Source organism: Crocuta crocuta, unplaced genomic scaffold, assembly GCF_008692635.1.
Source record: "Crocuta crocuta isolate KB4526 unplaced genomic scaffold, BGI_CrCroc_1.0 scaffold425, whole genome shotgun sequence".
Taxonomy (NCBI): domain Eukaryota; kingdom Metazoa; phylum Chordata; class Mammalia; order Carnivora; family Hyaenidae; genus Crocuta; species Crocuta crocuta.
In genome coordinates, this window is record NW_027531909.1 from 145,600 (window position 1) to 172,048 (window position 26,449).

The 26,449-nt window shown below is 41.3% G+C and overlaps 1 long non-coding RNA gene across 3 annotated transcripts in view; it reads left to right on the top strand.

Moving 5' to 3' along the window:
- Window positions 1–19,786, top strand: part of LOC144240362 (uncharacterized) — a 74,169-nt gene extending 54,383 nt beyond the window's left edge. Inside the window, exons 3-6 of one of the 3 annotated variants that reach the window (XR_013337692.1) lie at window positions 1,835–1,997; window positions 6,149–6,229; window positions 19,321–19,475; window positions 19,707–19,786. This is a non-coding gene — a long non-coding RNA (uncharacterized LOC144240362). Of the gene's footprint in view, window positions 1–1,834; window positions 2,075–6,148; window positions 6,230–8,359; window positions 8,458–19,320; window positions 19,476–19,706 lie in introns of those variants that run through there. The other 2 variants (XR_013337693.1, XR_013337691.1) reach the window with 2 other exon arrangements.
- The last annotated feature ends 6,663 nt before the right edge of the window (window positions 19,787–26,449 follow it).

Here is a 26,449-nt window from a genome sequence, read left to right on the forward strand (position 1 = left end):
TGCTGAGCAATTGGGGACCAAAAATAAAACACTATTACATCAAACTGCAGACAAACAAAAATCTGAATACATTCGCTGTCTTCTCAGTGCTTTTCTGTACCTAATGAGCACAGCTGAGCCCGAAGGCGTCAAGATGTTTCTTGCCATTAGGCAACGAGGTGGAGGATTATCCAATAATTCCTGGCAGGCATCATCAGTTCTTCTGGGTGAAATAGGAAGAAGGTCAAAAGAGGACGCAAATATTTTTTAATCCATGGAAGAGAGAATGGATACATTCCTCTGACCTTTCAATTGCGGGGAAGATATATTATCTGCATTAATTAGCATGTTGAGAAATTCCTTCTAGGTTGCCAAGTACCTTCCTGGGAGTGGTGGGGAATATGTTTGTAATATGATGTACAGCAATCTGTCATAAAGAGCCAAGGTTTTCGACTTTGTCTCTGAGTACACGTGAAGGCGAACTAGCTTCGCCAGTTACGTTGCATCAGTCTTTCTAATTGGAGGAAAAGGTTAACCTTTGTGTAGCAACATTGGTACACGGTGCTTGGGTTTTGAAATGCCAGTTTTCGGGGCACCTGGGTGGCTTAGTCGGTTAAGCGTCCGACTTTCGCTTGGGTCATGATCTCGCGGTTCGTGGGTTCGTGCCCCGCGTCGGGCTCTGTGCTGACTGCCAGCTCAGAGCCTGGAGCCTGTTTCAGTCTGTGACTCCCTCTCTCTCTGACCCTCCCCTGCTCACGCTGTCTCTCTCTCTCTCTCTCTCTCTCTCCTAGAAATAAGTAAAAAACATTAAAAAAAATTTAATGAAATGCCAGTTTTCTTAGGATACCGGGTGTTGTTAAAAGGAAACACTTTGGGAGGTAATATAAATCATCATTATTTCTAGGATAGCTAATGCTTGTCGAACACTAAACAAATTATTTCATATAATTCTTGGAGGGAAGTACAGCTAGTATCATTACCATTTTTGTTTGTTTCTGTTTTGTTTTAGAGAGAAAGTGTGTGAGCAGAGGAGAGGGGCAGAGAGAGAAAGAGAGAGAGAGAATCTTAAGCAGGCTCTACCCTCAGCATGGAGCTTAATGCAGGGCCCGATCCCATGATCCTGAGACCATGACCTGAGCCGAAATCAAGAATCAGATGTTCAACTGACTGAGCCACCCAGGTGCCCCAGTATCATCACCATTTAACAGATAATGAAAATGAAGGATTGGAGGGATTAGGTAATTTGCCCCTAAGCCACAAAGATAAAGTCAGGATTTGAACTCAGGTCTGTCTAACTCCCAGAGCCAATGTGCTATACCGCATTCATTATTCCTTCAGCTTTTGTCCTTCTAACTGGGTACTATTGTGAGAGTTACTTAACTTTCCTCTGCCTCAGTTTCCTTGTCAGTAGAAGGGAACAAGAATAGTTTTGTGTTATTGGGACTATGAGGATTGAATTATGTAGTGGATATAAGGACACCTGGGTGGCTCAGTCGTTTAAGTGGCCAACTTCAGCTCAAGTCGTGATCTCATGATCCATGAGTTCAAGCCCTGCATTTGTCTCCGTGCTGACAGCTCAGAGCCTGGAGCCTGCTTCAGATTCTGTGTCTCCCTCTCTCTCTGCCCCTCCCCCGTTCATTCTCTCTCTCTCTCTGTCTCTCTCAAAAATAAACTTTAAAAAAATAATATATGGTGGATATAAAATATTCAGTAAAATGCCTTATTACACATACCATGCTATTATTATTCTTTTAAATTGTCACATTCAGGGCTTGGGAAGAATGTAATTATCACCTGCTTTTCTCATTTGGTGAGGAGGAGGAATAGCTGAGTAAATGTTATTTATTGCCAACAGGGCTCACATGCATGGTCCTAGAATGCCAGAACTCAGAAGACTCCACATTAAGCCATCTTTATAATTCCTGATGAAGAAACTGAGACCCAAGGAGCCAAGTCACCTTTGGAGTCCGAGACTGGGAGAAGCATGGCCAAGGTGAAACCCATCTTCAAAGCTACTGGTGAGCCTCTCCATGTGAGCACAATGAACTCCTAGCTACCCTTCTGTTTGTATTTCTTTGTTTGCATTTGCCATCAGATAAACAATTAGTTATCAATCAAATATATGCTATGTCTAACATTTCTTCCATGTATAAATGTAAAAAATGAAACTTTTACTTTCTGAAAACTTAAAAATCCATAACCTGTGAAAGCTTACACTTTTTTCCTGAAGTATATTAAAAGCATCAGAGTACAGAATACTTTTAAAAACCAGTTTGAGAGAGCAAACCCAGAGTAATCACAACATTTTGATGTATATTATTTAAAGCTATGTGTTTTAGGAAGATATTCACTTTTACCTTGCAAGTCATATAAATAAGTATTAAAAACAAGAATTCTCTGGGCACCTGGGTGGCTCAGTCGGTTAAGCGTCTGACTTCAACTCAGGTCATTATTCAGGTCATTATCTCACAGTTCATGAGTCTGAGCCCCATGTTGGGCTCTGTGCTGACAGCTCAGAGCCTGGAGCCTGCTTCAGATTTTGTGTCTCTCTCTCTCTGCCCCTTACCTGCTTACACTCTGCCTCTCTCTCTCTAAAAAAAAAATGAACATTAAAAAAATCATATTAAAAAGCCAAGAATTCTCCGTTCAAATGGGCAACAAACACAAGGTCCTCATTTATGTTTGATTTCTGAACATTGGTCAAAAAATGGAAAAGATTTGAGTCAATTAGGTTTTCAATACTATAAAACATTCTCATTTTATCACTATGGGGCCAATGAGGTAAATATGCCCATTTTGAAATGAGACAATGAAGTCTCAGAAAGATTCGGTAATTAATTTACTGAACATTATAGAGCTACAAGGAGCAAAGCTGAAATAAGAACCCGAATCTTTATGATTCCTGAAGCTCAATGTTTTTCTGGTCTAGGTTGGTTTGAACAAACTTTTACCATACATGCTATTTCCCATCCCACTTTTCATGTTGCCGATCATATCACTTACAGCCCAGTCAGGAAGAGAGAAACTACATATTTTGGAGATCATGACTGGAGTCGAGGATTTACAGCTTGCGTGACTGTGGGGACTTGTAACAGGAAGGCCTGGCGGGCAGGGGGCCTGGGGGAGTGAGTATCACAGGGTCAGAGAACAATCTCTAAGCACTTTTTCAGAAGCACTGCTACGCGAGGCAGAAGTTAAAGCTTGTGGGAGGATCTAAATGGTGCAGTGCGTCCAGTTGCCAAAGTGGGATTGCAAAGAAGAAAGTCATGGAGGAGTCTGTGGAAGCTGACACCCCCAAGTCGGCAGCCAGCCATGTGGTGTTCACCTTGCACACAGCTTGGGGTGTGTGTTGTAGCACGCTTATGGGAGAAGGCGCGAATTCAACTGCTGAGGAACGAGAGCCCGCGTGATCTCGGGCGTGTCCATCTTGTCAGCCTCGTTCCATGCCACTGCCTCACCACTTTCTCCTTCAGGACTTCACATTGTCTTTGTCTGGTATGTTGTGTGTGAGGCTCCAGTGAGACAAAGGATGGGACAGCGCTGAGGGCAGTGCCTGGCCCAAAATAGATGATCCGTTATCGCTCGCCTTCTAGGTTGTAAATGACAGAACCTACTTCAGCTGGTTGAAGCAGAGGATAAGTTTATTCCAGGTTATTAGGTAGCTCAGAGAATATCTGGCAGGGTTAGGGCAGCAACAATATCAAACTACCCATGGGTCTGTCCCGGAAGCAGCCCTGTTGCAGCCTTCCCTAGGCGCACGCCCTGTAACAACAGGCAGACTGATGTCGGGCCCTGGATTCCAGAGTTTCCACCATGGTTTTCCCAGAAACAGAGGCCTTTGTTATTAGCCAGTGGAGGAAATGTGTTTCATGCTCCTGTATTCTCACCCTATTTTCTTCTAAACAAAAATCTTTTAACTTATTTTGAGAGAGACAGAGCAAGTGGGGGAGGGGCAGAGAGAGGGCGAGAGGGATAGGGAGAAACCCAAGCAAGCTCTACACTGCCAGCGCAGAGCCCACTGTGGGGCTTGAACTCATGAACTGTGAGATCATGACCTGAGCGGAAACCAAGAGTTGGACACTTAACCTACTGAACCACCCAGGCACCGCCCTCCCCCAGTTTCCTCTAAATCAAATCTCACATGGGTATGTCTGACAAACAGAGCCTAGATCACACACCTATGGCCTTATTGCAAGGGAGGCTGGGAAGGCAAGGGAGAGAAAGGGGAAATTTGTCTAAGACTGATTCTCTTAGCAGGTTGCCTTCTCCCTTTCAGGGAGTTCCTTCCCTGAAAATTTGCTGGAAACTGAGTAGAGCCCAGTGGCTTAAGGCAGTCAATTCTGGGTNAGCAAGGGAGAGAAAGGGGAAATTTGTCTAAGACCGATTCTCTTAGCAGGTTGCCTTCTAGACCATGAGTTCCTTCCCTGAAAATTTGCTGGAAACTGAGTAGAGCCCAGTGGCTTAAGGCAGTCAATTCTGGGTCAACCATGAGGCTCACATCCCAGCATTCTGACTATACAGAGGAAGGGCTGCTACTTCTGCAGTCTTGAATGGTGCTTTGTTGTTGGGGCTCAGTCAGTGGTTTACTATATCATACCACTACAATTGTGAGCCTTAATCCCAAGCTTCTACATTGTACCAGAAGAAAGCCTGATATTCCCCAAAGCCGTGAAAGATCAGGGTGGAATTAGAGCCAGTTTTCTACCATGGCATATTACTATGGTGCCCTGACCCCTAATTACCCAAACAGAGGGGCCAGTGGCTCTCTTATTCATGTAGCTCATAAGCCTCATGGCCCAAGATTAAGGTCACTCTCTGGGATTCTGCTGTCTGGCCTTGTTAGACCTCTGTGCGATGCCTTAGAACTGCTAAAAAAAACAACCTGAGGTATATTAAACATGTTTGAGAGTTTATCTGAGCAAAAATCTATTTGAATTGGGCAGTGCCAAGTCAGAAGTGGTTAGAGGCACCCTGCCCACAGGAGCCAGGGGAAAACTTAATAGAGAAAGTGTGGAAATGATTTGATTGGCTATAGCTTAAAGCCTACTTGGCTGTTTATGATTGGCTGTCTTCAGTATTTTGATTTCATAACCTGATGGCATTTGTAAAGGTAAGATTTAGATTTTTGCTTTGCTTATATTGGCCACCAAGGTGTTAAAGCCACTTCCCTCTAATGTCTCTCTTGTTTAATGAGTTTGGCAGAACACAGTGGGTAATAGGGACCAGTGTACTAGCTACAGCTTCTATTTTTGTGGGGTCCATTCACTTACTCAATGAGTTAGTCCTTGTGTGTATATATTGAGTGGCATTTTCCCGTTTTGTACAAGTGCAGACATCTGGTTTCTACCTTTGGGAGGGCAGGACTCCTAATGTGGAAAATTTCCCAAATATAGGAAAGGTATTCAGAGATGCTCAGTGTCCACAAAACTTGATAGGTACCTATTACCCTAATAAATGTCAATTAATAATTAATTCCCCTTCTCTCTTCCTTACTGGTATATTCCTGGTGGACTCCATTACCTTAAGAGAGTAGATTTTGACATCAGGCATGCCTGTGCTTTACCCATTAAACAGTACCCAGTTCTACTACTGGTAAAGCCATGTGGTCTTGGACAATTAGGATGATCTCTTATGAGTCTCAGTTCCCCATTTGTGAGGTAAAGTATATTAGGAAGGCTTCTCTTAAAGGGTAGTTGTTATGATTAAATGAAAGTATGCCAAATCTTACCACACAATAAACATATGAGAAATGCGAGCAATTCATCAAGGAAAGGAGTTCTGTTCTGCTCTTGACTCATTAGGCCTCAGCCTGATGCCAGTCCATTTTATTATTTTGCTAACATTACTTACTCTGCTGACAAACAAAGACAAATTGCTAACAAAAACTTCGTTCCAGTGACAATTCTGGGAAATCTACTCTTCACCAGAAGAAGGGAAGGGAGGAGAGAAAGGACTGGAAAAATATGTAAGGCTCATGGCAGCTCACTCCTATATATCGTACGTAGACAACAATCTTCCTCAATTTCAAATTCCAAAAGTGCAAGACAGTGGGGGGCTGGGCAAAAGTGGGTCCAGAGGTCACAATCCATCATTGGATTCCAGCATTGGTTTATACTACCTGTGGGACCTTTGGCACTGGTATTTGATATCCACTCGCTTATTCTTCCAGCCAGTCATTCAGTCAACAAATGCTTATTGGTATCCACTGTGTACCGGACTGTGGACTAGTGTGAACACTACAGAAACTTTGGTAAGTGAGACAGACATGGTGGTAAATACTCCTGATCCACTGTGAATGGTGTCATAATAGAGGTGCTTATGAGATACGGCAATGGCACATAATGGAGAACTTTAGTCTTCCTGGATGCAGGGAAGGACTCAGGGAAGGCTTTCCAGAGCAGGCAACATTATAGCTGGGGTTTTTTTATTATAGTTTATTGTCAAGTTGATTTCCATATAACACCCAGTGTTCACCCCAACAAGTGCTCTCCTCCATGCCCATCACCCATTTTCTTTTCTCCCCCACCCTTCATCAACCCCCAGTTTGTTCTCAGTATTTAAGAGTCTCTTATGGTTTGCCTCTCTCCCTCTCCTTAACTATTTTCCCCCCTTCCCCTTCCTATGGTCCTCTGTTAAGGTTCTCTGGTTCCACATATGACTGAAAACATATGGTATCTGTCCTTCTCTGCCTGACTTATTTCACTTAGCATAATACCCTTGAGTTCCATCCACATTGCTACAAATAGCCAGATTTCATCCTTTCTCATTGCCATGTAGTATTCCAATGCATATATAAACCAGATCTTCTTGATCCATTCGTCAGTTGATGGACATTTAGGTTCTTTCCATGATTTCACTATTGTTGAAAGTGCTGCTATGAACATTGGGGTACATGTGCTCCTATGCATCATAAAGCCAGGTTTTAAAAACTGAGTAGGAATTTTCAAGGCAGACAGTGGGGAAAGGACATTCCAGACAAGGAGAAGAGACTTTCCCCTTACAACAGATTAATCCTGACCTTACAGAAATCAGAGGGCCTAGATAATCAATAATCAGATATTTTTTAATGGGTAAAGCCTTTAACAATGAAAAGCTCCTTATTGTCACCAGCAATGGTGGCAATAACATCCAGGGTACCACCAGAGCTGTGAAACATCAGTTCACAGGATCTGGCCCAGGCAGAACGGGTTCACTCTAGTGAATGACGGCTCACACTGGAAGAGGATATTGATTGGGTCACGTGCCCTGTTCTCTGGACCTGTCATACTCGTATTGTAAATATCATAATATCAGTCATTACTGTGGAGAGCTGGGTCTCTAGAAAGGGCTAGTTTTCTAAAAAAGGACAAGAATATGAAGGTAATCACTCTATTACAATTAAGTCATAAGAGAAGGAGGAACAGAAATGAGCTATGTGAAGTAGAATTTATGAGATGTTAGAATATAGTTATAACGTATCTGATATAGTAAACCAATATAGTTTTAGTTCCCCCCTAAATCATGTTTCCTTACAACCTTTTGCCTCCATGGCTAATAAGGCTCACTGCTTCAGGAGAAAAGGAAACAAATTCTACCTAGGAAAAAGAGCCAGTGAGTCTCAGAGTCTATACCAATATATCATTCCTGTCACATTTAAGTTACAGAAACCTTGATCTGGAAGATACTGTGTGAATCAAAGGGCTCTGTCTGTCCTTCACATGAGCTGCATACCGTAGTCACCCTCTCTAGCCATGTGCTCTCTTAGGGAAGAGCAAAAGAAGGGTGAAAAATGTGAAAGACTCAGCATGATCCAAAATAGACTCAGTTATCTGCAGAGACTGAGTTCTTTTTTTTTTTTAATTTTTTAAATCTTTATTATTTATTTATTTATTTGAGAGAGAGAGAGACACGGAGTATGAGTGGGGGAAGAACAGAGAGAGGGAGACACAGAATCCAAAGCAGGCTCTAGGCTCTGCCCAGAGCCTGACACATGAACCATGAGATCATGACCTGAGCCGACTGGGCCACCCAGGTGCACCTCTGAGTTTTTGAATTGGATCGAGTTTCATAGATTGGAAAACTTGCCCCCTACGATTAAATCAAGATAGAAAATAATAGAACTACGTTTGCTTTGATCGGTGCCCTTTGAGGGGCATGGTTGTTGATTTTTGTATTAGTCATGATTCTTTCTCATTCAGACCAGATGAGTAGTAGACACATTGTGTGGTTTCTCATTTGCTGTTTCCTACTGCTCACTCCTTTTCATGGTCTTTTGCGCGTTTAACTTTTTTGACTCACCTCTAAATGAGTGAATCCATGAGTCTGTGATATGAAATAGTTTTGTAAATTTGCATAGCAGGAGACCCAGCTTACAGCCAGGCTTCTTTTTTTCTGCCCTCAGATTCAGTCAAGCCTGGACATGTGTACACAGCTGGTAGAGAAGATTGGCAGGACTCTGTTCACTTGAGGGACCATAAATCCTCATAATAAAGAATTCATCTTAAGGGAAAAGAGCAGAGGTAACAGATAAAAGGATCACTGAGTTTCACAGTATATATATATATATATATCAAGTCTTGAATTAGACTTTTTTGGTAAGACAGTTTCTGAACTTCTTTAACACTTTGTTCAATAGATAAAGCACCAGACCTCAAATTAGGTTTTGAGTTAAGACTTGTTTGAAAAACTAGTTACATATATATTCGCCTCATCCGCCTCTGCCCGCACACCCTTGCTTTACAACACATTTGGTGACTACTTTACTTTTTATTTCATATCATTCTGTAGCTTTTACTTTTAGCCATATGCATGTATTATTTTATGTCAAAATAAACTGCCACACAAACACACACACAGAGTGACAGGCTTGTGGGTCTCAATTATACTCAGAGAGGCACAACTCAAGATCTGACAGGGAGGGAATGAAAAGCCCAGCCCTTCTGGCTTAGTTGGTCCAAGGACAGTAATGTAGGATCAGAAAGGAGAGCATGGTTCAGATCGCCTCTTAAGTCAATGATATGGGAGCCCATCGGGCAGAACCTCCTTTAAATCCAACAGTATTTTCTCTGTAAACACTTATATTTATTATCCATCTTCAGCAGCTTTTCTCTGGTCTCAGCACATGTGATGTTGCACCCATACCCTGACCCTATCCCTTCCCACCTGTTTAGGTACTTTGCTTTTATCAGGGAGGAAAAGCTTTTCCTTTACCCCTCTTAGGTTCAGTGCATGGAGGCATGCAAAATAAACTGACAAAAGACAAATTCACAGGGGTAAGGCACAATATTTTATTAATAATTACTCGCATAAGAGTTCACGGAAAAGAAGTGAAATTCAGGGAAGCTGTTGGACTCGGAGGCTTATATACCATTTTACTGAAGCAAAGGAGGTTTGAGTGTCAAGAGACCATGAAACCTAGAGGAGTGAAATATGTGGGAGAATTAATGGAAGATAAAGGTTATTTTAGTAAAGGGTGTTTATGAAAACTCATCTTGGTGTTGACTGTCTATCTCTGATGGTAAGAATCGCCCTTCTCTTCCTGGTGGTGGTAGTAGCACCTTCACAGAGAGAAATTTATGTCCTGCTTTTGGCAGTTAAGAAGAGAGCAGAGAATTATTCCTGCACCTGCTGATTCTCAGTTGCCTTCAGCTCGACATAATCCTTCGGCCAACATGGCATAGTTGGATCTTCTTTGCTATATCGAGCATACTTCCTCTGATATAACTTCATTTCCTCTCCAAGTTGCCTCTTCCTCTCTTGCGAACATGCTCACATCATTCTAAGGATCCATACTTCCACCGGTCCTTCCACATTCATTTAAAATAATATTTATTCAGGGCATATCGTCAGCAATGATCTAGGTGTTGAGGATGTTGTGGGTGAATAATTCAGAGACAATCCTTGTCTTCCTGAAACGTATAGTCTGTTGTCTACAGCCCCCTCTAACTGCCATCCAATCCCATTTCCCTTTCTTCCAAACCTGAGAGTAATCTACAACACCTGCTCTTCCTGTCTTCTTAAATAAGTGCCATCCTGTCATCCAAACCACAAGCATAGGAACTGACTTCAGTTTCCTCCTGATTTTCATACCACACATCACCAAATGCAGGTGAAGTTATCTACATAAATATATTTTTTAATGATTCCCTTTTTTCTACACCTACCATCATGTTTCTAGACTGGCCTTAACCGTACCTTGCTCCTCAGTGGTCATTATAACTCATCCTCCTGCCTCTGGATTCAACTCCATTAAATCCCTTCTCCAGATGTGAGCTGTAGAGGTCACTCCTGTGCTTTTAACCCCTCAAAGATGCCCCATTTCCTATAGGATAAAATCCAAGTTCCCCTGTGGGGGCTCACACTTTCATCACTGCCTTCATCTCCAACTTCATCTCCCTGATGAGGAGATACCCTTGCAGGTTTCCTCATATAACATGTTCAGTATCTGTAAGTGTTTACGCTCATAACGGCCGAGAACATCCTTTCTTGGGCTCTTCTGGCCCATTGACACCTGGCTATATTTACCAGCTAATGTTCCTAGTTTTGTTTTTCAAGTTTTTTGCTACCTTCTCTAAAAAGCCTTTCCCCATCCTGAAGGAAGGGATGGGTGTCTTTCCTGAAGAAAGTGGCTGTGTGTGTCTATTCATCAGTATGCTGTTATTTTATAACTGTTCTGTCTTTTCTCACCAAACATTGAGCTTCCTTTTTTTTTTTTCTTTTTTTTTTTTGAGCTTCTTTAGAAAAATGTTTGGAGCATGGTAGGAACTCAATAAATATTTGTGGAATGAGGCATGATCCAAGCTTTCCTATCTCTAGATGGATCTTAGTCCTAACTGGTTTTATTCCATAGTGTCATTGGATAACCAGCACCTCCACCGAGAGATGAGATGTTAATGGCTCTACTTTAGCCTTCCACACACTGCTTTAAGCCTGTTCTAGGTCTGTTCTGTGGTGGGAAATGTATTCACCCATGGCAATAGGAAAGACATCTATGATGCACTTTCATTATCACTTGGTTTTTGGTTTTTTTTCTGATTTAGAGAGAGAGAGAGAGAGCACATGCACAAGCAAGGGTGAGGGGTAGGGAGAGAGAGAAAGAGAGACGGAGAGAGAGAGAGAGGGCTCAGTTCCACGACCGTGGGATGATGACCTGAACTGAAATCAAGAGTCAGGTGCTCAACTGACTGAGCCACCCAAGCACTCCATTATCACTTGTTTTTAATTCCTGCCTAGATCTTACCCCAGCACACTGGCTTCTCTTCCCACTGAAAATAAAATCAGACATTTAAGGATGAACTTGAAGGTGAAGCAAACAGATATAGATACATTTGAGAAAGAAACCATGTGTGTTAACATGCCCTTGAGCCTTTCAGTGTCTGAGACTTAAGGTTTTATTTGTCCACTTACCAAATTGATTATATAAGTGTGTATTTACATTTTAAGCATTCTTTTAAAGCCATTTCATAGTTTCACAGAATGAGGATTGATCACAGAATGAGGATGCTTAACTATGGGGTGTCATGAAAGTATTCTAACCACCCGTGCGAGGACTGAGGCCAGCAGTCAGTCGGTTAACCCTCTGTGGAAACCCACATTCTCCTTACATGTGTGCAGATGGAAATGTTCTAGCTGGAAAAGATCTTAGGGACCATTTTGATGAACTCTCACTGAGCCCTTTAGAGGCTTCAGTCCATGTTCTCAGATGTTAGTCCAGGGACAGTACTGAGAAGCAGTATGTCCTTGAAAAAGGGTTACCAATATGAATTTTCTGTTCCCATCTCATCAGCAGGAATTTGACTAAGGTGTGAGTTGGAAATTAATGGTTTCAATAAGTTGCCAAATTATCCCCCTCTTTACCACTGGATTCAGCTGGGATCCTCACTCTGCCTCACAAGTTTCTTGCTATTCTTTCCACCTTCATGCTACTCACAAATTGGATGAAGAAATCATTCTTGTTTACATCTGCATGGTTTATAAAAAGTTCACAAAGACAAAACTGCACTAGATCTTCTTAGCTCACATTAGAGTTTCCTATGGTGGACACTCAGCCATTAACTTATATCCCTTTGGATTGCCTGATTATAATCTTCCCATCTGAACTTTATCCAGTCTTTCTTCTCCACCTTGTCCCAAATGATGTCATGAAAGATGTCAAATGCTGACACCTAGAATGCTGTATTTACCTTTTCCCCCAATGTGTAGGCTTGTGAAACTATCAGAAAAACCTTTTTAAAAATTAAGATGAGGGAGATCTGGGTGGCTTAGTCATTTAAGCATCTGACTCTTGATTTTGGCTGAAGTCATGATCTCACAGTTTATGAGTTCAAGCCCCACGTTGGGCTCTGTGCTGACAGCATGGATCCTGCTTAGGATTCTCTTTCTCCCTCCCTCCCTCTCTCTCCCTATGCCCCGCCCCACTTGCTTGCTCACTTGCTTTCTCTCAAAGTAAATAAATAAACAAAAAAATCTGTTAATTTTAGCTTAAAAATGAGATGAAGTTTTTAATTCCTTTTTTTAAATTTACATCCAAGTTAGTTAGCATATAGTGCAGCAATAATTTCAGGAGTAGATTCCAGTGATTCATCCCCTATGTATAACACCCCGTGCTCCTGCTAACAAGTGTCCTCCTTTATGCCCCTTACCCATTTAGCCCATCCCCCCACCCACAACCCCTCTGACAACCCTCAGTTTGTTTCCTGTATTTAAGAGTCTCTTATGTTTTGTCTCTTCCCTGTTTTTGTATTATTTTTGCTTCCCTTCCCTCATATTCATCTGTTTTGTGTCTTAAGTTCCATGTATGAGTGAAGTCATATATTTGTCTTTCTCTGACTAATTTTACTTAGGATAATACCCTCTAGTTCCATCTACATAGTTGCAAATGGCAAGATTTCATTCTTTTTGATTGCCGAGTAATATTCCAGTGTGTGTGTGTGTGTGTGTGTGTGTGTGTGTGTATCCGTCTTCTTTATCCATTCATCTGAAACTTTTTTATTTCTTAATATTCTCTCCTTCACAGTCTGTATGTATATCCCTTGGTTTTTTCATATCTCTCTGACAATTAATTCTGTCATTCATTGGCTCTTTCCCTCTGTTTCTTGTAGCCCAGTTTTTATCACTTCTCCATTCTCTTCTACATACTCTCCCTGGTTGTCTCATCGAGACTGATGACTTCCACCATCATCTATTGACTTGTGACTCCCCAAATCTACAGCCACCCTGTCCAAAAGGGAGGTCCCAATTCCTCAGCTACACCAGGTGTCTGGCCGCAGCCTTGTATCAGAGGTGCAGTCACTTTCTGTCTGCCAACATCCCCTTCCCACACCCCTGGTGAGTAGCCATGCAGATCACTATGTGACTTCTTCCCTTGGGCCATCACTGATTTTACCAGAGTGTCTACCTTCTCTGAGCCAGGCCAATCAGATTCCCTAACTTGGAAACCCTCTGCCAGAGAGGCGTGTAACTGTAATGTGATACAGGGCTTGGGACCTTATCCTGGTGACAAATAAGCCAAGGAAGCCCATAAAGCGAGAGCATCTGGAGAAGGGGGCAGATGTGCAAAGTGAGGCAAAGCAAAGTGCAATAGGATTTCAGAGAGTGAGATGGAGCAGGTGGATGCCCAAGGTATTTCTGGTGCCAATGAGACATTGCTTGGTTGCTCTCATTGTATTTCATGAAATTAAATCATTTATTTTTCAGATATCATTTGACAACCTACTTACATCAGAAACTTTGCTGTGGACAAGAAATACCTTGCTGAATAAGAAAACTGTGGTTTCTGACTTCATAAATCTTACTTGCATCTTTTTTCTCAGTAAATTCCCTGTTACTTGCACAGGTTTGAGTGAGTTGGTTTCTTGCAATCCAGGGATCCATGATCAGTATATAACTTGATTCTTAATATGCCCCAAATAAAACCTGTGGTCCTCACTATGCTGGCTCCTTCTCCACAAAGCCCAGTCTTAGTCAGTGGTATGGTGGGACAACCTACCCTTGTTTTCAAAATCCTTGTATTTGCATTTATTCTTTCTCTGCTTAATACACATCCAGTTGGTTGCCAAATGCTTTGGATTCCACCTCAGAATATCCTTCCCTTTAGACACTCCTTTTTTTTTTTTTTTTTTTTTTTAAATTTGTTTTTTTTTCAATTTTGTTCACCATTACAAATAGTTTATTGTCAAATTAGTTTCCACATAACACTGAGTGCTCATCCCCATAAGTAGACACTCCTTTTTATCCTGCCTCAGATCAGATCCCTGACACCTCTCACCTGCAATGTTCAAACCACCTTTTGCCAGGTCCACCTGTTGACAATCTGTCCCATCCTCCTGATGTCACAACACCCCTAAGACCCACTTATCATCTTGACACCCACCTCCAAATATGTCCATTGCTTCCTCTCTGCTCCAAGGACAAAGTATAGTCTCCCTATATAAGAGGCCCTACATGACCTGCCCCCAGTTCTTCTCCATTGTTCTCTCCCACAACTTGTCTTCCAGTGATTTTCAACCGCATTAAACACCTAGCATTTTCTGAGTTTGTTTTTCCAATACACATTTCCTTCTGCCTAAAAAGGTTTTTCGCATATATATATGGTAAACTCAACCTTTAAGACAAACTCAAACATGTCTTCTGATGTAGGCAGAAGAAATGTTCTCTTAAGGGTTTCTGTCCACCCCTCAGAGAGTCTGCAATTTAGACAGGTGTGAGAAGAGATAATAGCAATAAAAATCCCTTATAACGATGCCTTGTGGTTACCAAGATTATCCCATTTGAACCATATAACAGGTCAGGCAGTGGAGACAGGAATGCATCCCATTTCCTAGGTGAGAAAATGGGCTTAAAGCCACAAGTGTTCTGCCCAGTGTCATGTGATCACTAAGAGCTAGGACCCAGATTGTGGGAGGGGTCTTTGTAAACACCTGTCACATACAAGATCTGACTCCAAGTGCTTCAAGAGTTCTGCACACAGTTGATTTCAATTTTATCTAAAACATACATTTTAATAATTAAAAAATAATTTAGATAAAATTCATATAACATGAAATTTATTATTTTAATAATTTTAAAGCATACCACCCATTGGCTTTTAATATATGAGTATGTTGTACAGCCATCACCACTGCTAATTCCAGAATATTTGCTTTTTTCCTTCAATATTACTTTCACTATTTGGGGTATTTTGTGGTTTCATACAAAGTTTAGGATAGTTTGTTCTAGCTTTGAGAAGAATACTGGTGCAATTTTGATTGGGATTGCATTGAAAGTGTATATTGCTTTGGGTAGTATTGACATTTTAACAATATTTATTCTTCTGATCCATGAGCATGGAATGTTTTTCCATTTTTTCTGTCTTCGATTCCCTTCATAAACTTTCTATAGTTTTCATCATACAGATATTTTACATCTTTGTTTAGGTTTATTCCTAGGTATTTTATGGCTTTCTGTGCAATTGTGAATGGGATCAGCTTCTTGATTTCTCTTTCTGTTGCTTCATTATTGGTGTATAAAAATGCAACTGATTTCTGTACGTTGATTTTTTACTCTGCAACTTTGCCGAATTCGTGGATCAGTTCTGGTAGGCTTCTGGTGGAGTCTGTCGAGTTTTCCATGTAGAGGATCATGTCATCTGCGAAAAGTAAAAGTTTGACTTCTTCTTTGCCAAGTCTCATGCCTTTTATTTCCTTTTTGTTGTCTGATTGCTGATGCTGGGACTTCCAGAACTATGTTAAACAACAATGGTGAGAGTGGATATCCCTGTCGTGTTCCTGATCTCAGGGGGAAAGCTTTCAGTTTTTCCCTATTGAGGATGATATTAGCTGTGGGCTGCTCATAAATGGCTTTTATGATGTTTAAGTAGGTTCCTTCTACCCCGACTTTCTTGAGGGTCTTTATTAAGAAAGGATGTTATAGGGGGGCCTGGGTGGCTCAGTTGGTTACGCGTCCAGCTTCAGCTCAGGTCATGATCTCATGGTTCATGGGTTCGAGCCCCGCATCGGGCTCTGTGCTGACAACTAGCTCAGAGCCTGGAGCCTGCTTCAGATTCTGTGTCTCCCTCTCTCTCTGACCCTCCCCTGCTCATCCTGTCTCTATCGCTCTCTCAAAAATAAATAAAATATTTTTTTAAAAAAAGGATGTTGTATTTTGTCAAATGCTTTTTTCTGCATCTATCGAAAGGATCATATGATTTTTATCTTTTCTTTTGTTAATGTGATGTGTCACATTGATTGATTTGCGAATATTGAACCAGCCCTGTAACCCAGGATGAATCCCACTTGATCATGGTGGATAATTCTTTTTATATACTGTTGCATTCAATTAGCAAGTATCTTGTTGAGGATTTTTGCATCCATATTCATCAAGGATATTGGCCTGTAGTTCTCTTTTGTTGCTGGGTCTCTGTCTGGTTTGGGAATCAAAGAGATTTTGGCTTCATAGAATGACTCTGAAGTTTTCCTTCCATTTCTGTTTTTTGGACTAGCTTGAGAAGAATGGGTATTAACTCTGATTCAAATGTCTGGTAGAATTCCCCAGGGAAGCCATTTGGCCCAGGGCTCTTATTTGTTGGGAGATTTTTGATAACTGATTCCATTTCTTCACTAGTTATGGGTCTGTTCAGATTTTCTATTTCTTCCTGTTTGAATTTTGGCAGTGCGTGTGTGTTTCAGAATTTGTCCATTTCTTCTAGGTTGTCCAGTTTGTTGGCATATAATTTTTCATAGTATTCCCTAATAATTGCTTGTGTTTCTGAGGGATTGGTTATAATAAGTCCATTTTCATTCATGATTTTGTCTATTTGAGTGCTCTCTCTCTTCTTTTGAGAAGCCTGGCTAGAGGTTTCTCAATTTTGTTTATTTTTTCAGAAACCCAACTCTTGGTTCCATTGATCTGTTCACCTGTTTTTTGGGATTCTATATTGTTTATTTCCGTCCTGATCTTTATTATTTTTCTACTTGTGTTGGATTTGGGGTGCTCTCGCTGCTCTGCTTCTAGTTCCTTTAGGTGCACTGTTAGATTTTGTATTTGCACTTTTTCTAGTTTCTTGAAATAGGCCTGGAGTGGAATGTACTTTCCTTTAGAACTGCCTTTGCTGCATCCCAAAGAGTTTGGATTGTTGTATTTTCATTTTCATTTGTTCCTTGGTCAGTTATGTTGCTTATATCTCTTTTGAGCAATTCTTTAGCTGTCATTTCTTCCTGGAATTTCTTTAGAGGAGAGTTCTTCCGTTTTGTCATTTTGGCTAGCTTTCTGTGTCTTGCAAGTTGTAAAAGCTTGTTATGCAGTCTGCACCTGCGATTTAAGCTATATTAAAGGAGGCTCATTGACTGTCCATGGCCTATCCATTCAGGAAGTGTTCTTTTAATGGTGTCCCTTGGTCTCTCTTGTTGTGCCTTTGGTTATTTTATTTCCTTACTCATAGTGATATTTGGAACTCTCCACCACGTATACTTTGGCTTGTTTCTTGAGGTAGCCCTGAAAAGGAAAACAGACAAACAAACACAGAGTGAACAAAAGCACGCAAACACACAGACAAATCAAACAAACAAGCAAACCAAGAGGGGGAAAAAACCCAACAGCAATAGCAAAAGACAAAGGCCAGTCTAAAACCATAAAACCAGAAATCTCGGCTACAAATAAAGAGCAGTGTGGAGGCAGTGCTCATGGAAGAGCATATACAAAGAGAGAAATGACAGGGGTGCGGAGAAAGTGAAATTGAAGATTGACGAGGCAGAGAGACTAAAAGGCTTAATTCAGAGAGATAAAGAGGAGAATATGTTAGGAGGCGAGGAGAAAGAAATGAAGATAATGTTACAGAAAGAAACTATATAGTCTAATTATTCCAGAGAGAGACAGGAGGGCAACTATAGCAGTGTAGGATATGCATCAAGAGAATGGATTAAATGTGACTGTTTAAGCAAACCCATGACCAGAGTGTCCAGTCCAGCGGAGGGGAGAGATAAGAATGAGATACGGGAAAACAGATCTGAATAGCAAGAATTGATCTAGCGTTAATCACGGTAATGCACCAATGTTGGTCTTGCCCCAGGTTCCAGTAAGAAAAAAGCAGCTCTCTAGTGGGGACGAGCGTGGTTTCGTGTAGGCAGGTCTCACCTCCACTGTGGGTCCCATGGGCCGCTCCCAGAGGCCCCTCCTTGGTCATTGTGGGGAGAAAACTGGCGTCGCCCCAGTCCCCTCTCGAATCAAGTGTTGCAAATCACTCTTTGGGTCCCATCTCCCTGTGTGGTGGGACAGGGGCCATATTCTATGTCCCAAGCCCTGCCTTGTTTCCAGATCTTAGTCCACATGCTTTAATGATACCGCCCAAAATGTAATCCCGCAGGCAGTGCCGTTTCCTGGATGGGGATTTGAGTAGGGTGAGTAGGGGAGCAGTTTCTCCTAGTGCCGCCTGGAACTGGGGCACCCAGCCCAAAGAAAGTGCCACAGCTAGAGATAGGATCTCTCTCCCAAGGCCCTGGGGGTAGAGATGGGATGATAGGATCCCTCTCCATCCTGTCCCACGCCAGGTTTTTCTCTTCTCCAGAAACAGTTCTGTGAGCAGTTTCAACTGCTCTTTCACTTCCCCTCATCTCTCTGTGGATCTCCCCTCCATGCCTCTGGGTCCCTGCCCGTTTTTATCTTCCCCAGTTCTCAATCATGCACCTATGAGACTGTCTTCTTAGTGGACTCTGTCTCTTTTCCTCCCAGACTCTTGCAGTTCAGTGTCCTATGGCTTCAGCCTTTCCTTGTTTGAGAGATGCGAGCAGGCAAAAAGTGCAGAGCTCCCTACTTCTCTGCCATCTTGCCTCCCCAGGTGTTTGTTGATTTACATATTTTTAATGGGAGAACTGAGAACTAGCTTCCAGATACGTATCATCAAGGTTTTTATAGTGCATTCTGTAGAGTTATTTTCAAGCATGTACAACCATCAATGAAAATATGTGCATTCATATACCCCTCTGTTACTTTATTTGATACAAGAGCCCCTCAAAGTAGGGATAGAAAATATTAATATCCTTCCTTTATGATGATGAGCTCACTTTGCTCGAGGTTACATAATAATTTTGTTGTAAATGTCAAATGAGACTCAGAGTTTTTGAGTAGGTCCTCCCTAGAAACCCATGGCATGAATAAAACCCACAATAATACGTTCAGCATCCAATGATGCCTACACTACAGACTTCTTTATGGGCCATCCATTTTAATGGAGAATTGACTTAGGTTGTACAAGCAAAAAGCATATGAAGTTTTGTCCTCTATTAGTAATGGAAAAACTGAGCTCTAGTGTCCTCAGGTTGGTTTGAGACCATCTTATCTGTATTATGGGCATGGAGATGTTTATCCAGGATATGTTTCTCTGCCCCTCAGAAGTCCCAGAATATATAGTGACATGTATTGAAACAGAAAAAGGACATTTGGGTAATTCTGAATCCTTCAGCATATTTCCAGAAGCCTTGCCATAAAATGAAAATTGTTTGGACATATTCAGCTGTGAAGAATTTGTTTGGATCTTAATTTACATGGTAAGTGAAATGGGCTTATTTTATCTCTGCCGCCTCCCATATACCTTTCTCCAAACTCTGTTTTGTATTTGGAAAGACTTTTAGAAATGAAAACCCAAGCTAGAAACTAAATGACAATATACATGTTACCTGGGATATTTTGTTGGCTTACATGAACATGCAGAATTAAATATGACTTAATTCAAATGTTTATTTTATTTTAATATTATATCTTGGGTGGAACCTCCAAAGTGCCGGGAAACAGGAACTCACCTATCCTTTGTGTAACTGCAGCCCATCCACACCTTCAACTACTCCTTTTGCTTTTCCTGTAGAATCATCTTCAGGTACCACTGTTTTCTATGTATCTAGAATATATCTGACTTACTTTTAAGAATTTTCCAGATTCGGGGCACCTGGGTGGCTCAGTGGGTTAAGCATCTGACTTTGGCTCAGGTCATGATCTCATGATCTGTGGGTTCAAGCCCTGCATCAGGCTCTGTTCTGACAGCTCAGAGACTGGAGCCTGCTTTGGATTCTGTGTCTCCCTCTCTCTCTCTGCCCTCCCCAACTTGTGCTCTGTCTCTCTCTCAAAAATGAATAACTGTTAAAATAATTTTTGAAAAAAGAAAAAAAAAGAATTTTCCAACTTCTTAATATGCAGTGCTCAAATTCCAATCTTGCCAAGTCCTGCACCAGTTACGTATAACACAGGAGTTTTATTTCTCTGTATCATTCAAAATCCAATTAAAGAACAATGGAGTGGATTCGATGATATCAGGGTTCTGATCCCACATTTACCATAAAGTAATTATGTCCCCTTGGGAAAATCATAGTTATTTTGGGCCCCTTTCCTTTTCTTTATTTTGACAGAGTTTTGTCCTAGATGATTCAAAATAGTGTCTGTACTCTGAGTAATAGTTTCAATGTTACTGGTACTCTAAACAAATTAAGACAACTGTGTGCATAAAACTATGCATCATTTCTGTGGCTGTGGTTTTCGAGCTGCCTCCATTTTAGAGATGATAAGAAGACAGAGCACAGCAGAAGCAGATTATTTAACCAGAGGCTCCAAAGTAGATGGAACTAAACCACAAGGTTCCTTTTTTTTTCTTCTGAAACCCATTTAGCCAAAACATAGGCTGCTGACTATTAAGCTGTGAGGCATATTATCAGTGTGTTTAAGGGAGGCTATTCTTATAGGATTGACAATTAATAACAGGAAGGTTTGAAATTCTTACAAGATCATGTAATCTTGTGAGATTTACAGCTCTGTTTTCATATCAAGCAAGTCCTTCCAGTGTTAGGCAATCATCTGAATTTCTGTTTGTTTCTCTGAACTAAACTTCTGAACCTCTTGAGGTTTCTTCTTGCTATCTGAAATTTATGCCAGAATAGCCTTTTTTTTTTTTAGAGAATACTTTCAGGGTTTCTAGATTCCACGTAAGAAAGAGATTCAGTGAGTCAGGGTAGGGGTTAAGCTCTCCTTCTCAGAGTGGTATCTTATTTTTTGAGGGAGAGAAGGCATGAGCAGGGGAGGGGTAGAGGGAAAGGGAGATGAGGAAGACACAGAATCCGAAGCAGGCTCCAGGCTCTGAGCTGTCAGCAAAGAGCCCGACACAGGGCTCAAACCCACAAACTGTGAGGCCATGACCTGAGCTGAAGTCAGGTGCTTAACTGACTGAGCCACCCACGTGCCTGAGCATGCCAGAAATTAAATTGCCACTCTGAAACATCATACGACCCCGGGACAAACTATTTCCTTAATCTTTTTTCCTGCATCTTAGAGAAATAATACCCTTGCCCAAAATGTCCATGTCCTAATCCCCAGAACCTGAGAATGTCACCTTAAAGGGCAAAAGGGATCTTGTAGATGGAATTCTTAAGGATCTTAAGATGGAGATTTTATTTTGGATTATCTGATAGGCCCCAATAGTAATCCCAAGGGTTCTACAAGAAAAGTGGAAGGAGATTTTACTACAAGTAAAGAGAACGTGTTCATGAAACAGAGATTAGATTAGATTAATGTGGCCCAAAGCAAGGAATGGTAGCAGCCACCAGAAGTTAGAAAAGGTAAGGAAATGGAGCTTCTAGAGGGAGCATAGCCCTGCCAACTCCTGATTGAGCCTAGCAAAGATGGTTTAGACCTCTGACTTTGAAAATTCTAAGAGAATAAATGTTTTAAGCCACCAAGTTTGTTGTGACTTGTTATAGCAGCCGTAGGCAACTCGTACCTCACAGAACTGATACTCCAGATAAAATGTGTGACTGGTGGTTCATGAGTTCATGCCCTGCACTGGGCTCTGTGCTGACAGCACAAGGTGTGCTTGGGATTCTCTGTCCCCCTATTTGCCCCACCCCACTCTCAAAATAAATAAACTTTAAAAAAAATGTGTACCTGGAAATACACTTAGTAATGTGTCTAACACACAGTAGGGATGCTGTAAAATGTATGTCCTGTTTTGAAACTGAAATCTGGTTTGAGGGATCATTGAAACTAGTACAATGGTCACCATTTTTTTTAAATATATGTTTTTTAATGTTTTAGTTATTTTTGAGAGACAGTGAGAGCAGGGGAGGGAAGCGAGAGAGGGAGACACAGAATCCAAAGCAGGCTCAGCACAGAGCCTGTGGAGGGGCTCAAACACACAAACTGTGAGATCCTGACCTGAGCTGAAGTCTGAAGCTTAAGCGACTGAGCCACTCGCTCACCCACAATGGTCACCATTTTTTATCTGTGTTCATCCTGGTCAAAATGCCTAGACACCTACTAGGAAGATCTCTCTACTCCCCCACAACCCCACGCTTCTCCTAACCCTTAGAGGAGAAAGATTCCTTCTCCTCACTTAAGTCACATTATTTTCCTTTCTACTGTTTGTTTTTATTACTCTCATTCAATCAGTCTTTCTGAACTTTAAAGAAAACGAAGTCATTTCTCAATAGATTCAGGTGCTCTCTTAAATGAACATCCCAACCAGCATCTTATTATTTCTAAGCCTCGTTACCAGAAATTTCTGAACGTACCTCCTCTTCAGTTTCTGCTGTCATTCGTTTTCTCATTTCTCCCTTCTGCTTTTAGTTCATTCTTGACCACTTAGTCCTTTCCCTAAACACAGCTTTTAATAAGGTCACACAGCAAAGTGACAAATGTCTAGAGGGCCTGGTTTCAAATCTTGGGTTTTGCCATCTACTTCCTGTGTGACACTGGACAAGCTATTTAACCTCTCTGGTTTCCCCTCAGAAGTGGCTATTAGGAGTGATACCTACTGTTATTACGAAGAGAAGTGAGATCCTTAGAACAGTGCTAGTCACCATGCAAGCACTACAAATGTGCCTGCCAGCAACAATACATGCTAAGTTCAAACATACAACTTTCTCAGCTTTCTGTCCTAACTTCGAGATATGTATTTGGTGAAATCAATATACATATTTTCAAAGAAAATATAGAAACACAAAGGTTTCATAGAAACACAAAGGTATTTCTATCCAGGAAAATAGTTTTCATTGAGTGTCCATGTGGCTAGTTTAGGTGTTTCACCTCAGTGTTTCCAAATTTCTATATGACAGAACCTGGGTTTNGTGAGATCCTTAGAACAGTGCTAGTCACCATGCAAGCACTACAAATGTGCCTGCCAGCAACAATACATGCTAAGTTCAAACATACAACTTTCTCAGCTTTCTGTCCTAACTTCGAGATATGTATTTGGTGAAATCAATATACATATTTTCAAAGAAAATATAGAAACACAAAGGTTTCATAGAAACACAAAGGTATTTCTATCCAGGAAAATAGTTTTCATTGAGTGTCCATGTGGCTAGTTTAGGTGTTTCACCTCAGTGTTTCCAAATTTCTATATGACAGAACCTGGGTTTAGTCCAGTGAAATTCAAATTAGAAACATGAGCTTCTGTTTCAAACCCTTTACCTTAAGGCCCCCACCCTCATCGCTTTGCTCATTAACATTCATTTGTCCTCCATGCTCTGAAAATCTACTTCTAAGAAAGTCTCTGATGTCCGGCTTAGCATGGATTTAAGACAAAGGCACTGTTTACATGACAGAGATAAGTTTTCAGGACTGGCTTTGTCTTGCTTTGTTTGGTTGCCCTCCTCACAGTGGCAGCCTCGGACCATATCCGGAGATCCATGTCGTGGCTCTAATTCTAAGCACCTGTTTGATTATGCGAGCCTCAGTTCCCCTACCTGGAAGGGGTAACTGAGGGCAACGCGCTGTCGCTGGGACTGCTACAAAGAACATTTCCAGCTCAGGTGTGAGCTGCTGCCAGGAAGCCTGGTTGTATCACATCACCCCGGGATCCTAGCAGGGATTGTGTTAGGAAGGGGCTGAGCAGGCTTATCACAGTCAGGTGGTTTCTAGATCTCGAAAATGAACATATTTAGGGCAAGAAAGACATGCATCCAGGAGTCTGAACTGCTGGAAATTTTCACAAGCTGCCTTTTGGTTCTTGAGAAATAGATGTAAGGGGAAATGTCCTGCTTATTGCTAAGAGTTTTAGCCCAAATAGCTGTACAAAATTTTTAATCTTATCAAATGTTTGGGGCCTTTGGTGAGCTGTCACTTAAGGCCTAGTCCAGTGTTTGGTACAACGTGGAATGGGGACTACCCGGAGTACTGGCTGAAATCCATATTGCTGTTTCTCCTATAAAGCTACTCAATTAGGTTGATGGGGCCAGAATTATGCATTTTTCGTAATTAGTGATTAGTGAGTATTTCTGGCCTACCCTAAAGGCAGTCTGAGGAGGCCCTCTGGCCCCCTTTCTTCTTGGATGAGATCATATAACACTTGGAAGTGTTATAGCTTCCAAATTGAGAAGGGGAGGTACATGCATTCTAGAAAAGGAAGGGACCCTCGGGCGCCTGGGTGGCTCAGTTGGTTAAGCGTCCAACTTTGGCTCAGGTTATGATCTCACAGTTTGTGGGTTTGAGCCCCATGTCGGGCTCTGTGCTGACAGCTAGCTCAGAGCCTAGAGCCTACTTCGGATTCTGTGTCTCCCTCTCCCTCTGACCCTCCCCTGCTCATGCTTCCTCTCTCTCAGAAATAAATAAAAACATTAAAAAAAAATTTTTTTAAAGAAAAGGAAGGGACCCAGCCAAGTAAATAAAAGAATATAAAGTTTGAAAATAAAATATTTTTAATGTGCAAACAGTGCAAAGATTAAAAGAGGAAAATAGTTTACATGTTAGGAAAAATAATTTAAAATATATGAGAAGCATAAACCAAACTAAAATGTAGCATGATTTTGAACAACTGATGTTAAAGACAAGAAGGAGCGGTATAATGGCAAAGTAGGAAATACAATCCGATCACACTATTTTCCCGAGGAATAAGCAACACTTTCTCAATACAGTTGATCAGTTTTCAACCCTTAGAGCCAAGGTGTGGATAAAACACAGAACACTGTTACAACTGTATGGCAAAATGTAAATACTAACAGCACAAATAAAAGCAAGCACGTATTCACAGAAGTTGATTTGTACGAGGGGAAAGGAAAGGCAGAGGGGCTCCAGAGCACATCCTCATGCACTGAGAGAACCATGAGATTATAACACAAGATATAAATAATAATCGCTAATGTTTCTTGACCTCTCCTGTGTGTTAGACACTAAAGGCTAAAAACGCATTATTAGTTGCATTATCATGAGCAACCCCATAAGGTAGAGAGGAATCTTTTCCCATGGTTTATGGATGAGAAAACAATGGGCATGGGTAGGATGTGGAGATTTTTCAGGGGTACAGAGCTAATGAATAACAGGGATTCTAATTCAAGCCATCCATCGCCAGGACCAGTGCTGTTAGGCCTCTGCTACCACTTCCCTCACCAATACAGTCAACAAAATTACATGAAATTACAAGAGAGAAGCAGCCAAATTAATTAAATATGACGTATTGGAAATGAAGAGGGAGGGAAAACAGGGGGAGTGGAGTTTTGTCTTCCTCCATCATGGCAGAGTGGCAAAAATATTGCTTAAAATGACTGTGTCACGATGCACCAAGATGAGCATCATGTTTAGAATTAAGGGGATGACATCAAAGTAGCAAAAACCTGTCNATAAGGTAGAGAGGAATCTTTTCCCATGGTTTATGGATGAGAAAACAATGGGCATGGGTAGGATGTGGAGATTTTTCAGGGGTACAGAGCTAATGAATAACAGGGATTCTAATTCAAGCCATCCATCGCCAGGACCAGTGCTGTTAGGCCTCTGCTACCACTTCCCTCACCAATACAGTCAACAAAATTACATGAAATTACAAGAGAGAAGCAGCCAAATTAATTAAATATGACGTATTGGAAATGAAGAGGGAGGGAAAACAGGGGGAGTGGAGTTTTGTCTTCCTCCATCATGGCAGAGTGGCAAAAATATTGCTTAAAATGAGTGTGTCACGATGCACCAAGATGAGCATCATGTTTAGAATTAAGGGGATGACATCAAAGTAGCAAAAACCTGTCTCTGGAGAGGGGAACTCAGGGGAAAAGGGCTACATTTCATTATGATTCAAGTTGCTATTATGCTTCTGTATTATTTTCATACCAATAAAATATTTCTGTTCATTTAGAAATTGCTTCTAGGGCATGCCTGGGTGGCTCAGAAGATTAAGCATCCAACTTCAGCTAAGTCATGGTCTTGCAGTTCATGGGTTCATGATCTCGCAGACCCATGTCGGGCTCTATACTGATGGCTCAGGACCTGAAGCCTTTTTCGGATTCTGTATCCCCTTCTCTCTCTGCACCTCCCCCCCAAAATAAACATTAAAACAAATTTTAAAAAATAGAAATTGCTTCTACTGTGTAAGTGCATCAAANGGAACTCAGGGGAAAAGGGCTACATTTCATTATGATTCAAGTTGCTATTATGCTTCTGTATTATTTTCATACCAATAAAATATTTCTGTTCATTTAGAAATTGCTTCTAGGGCATGCCTGGGTGGCTCAGAAGATTAAGCATCCAACTTCAGCTAAGTCATGGTCTTGCAGTT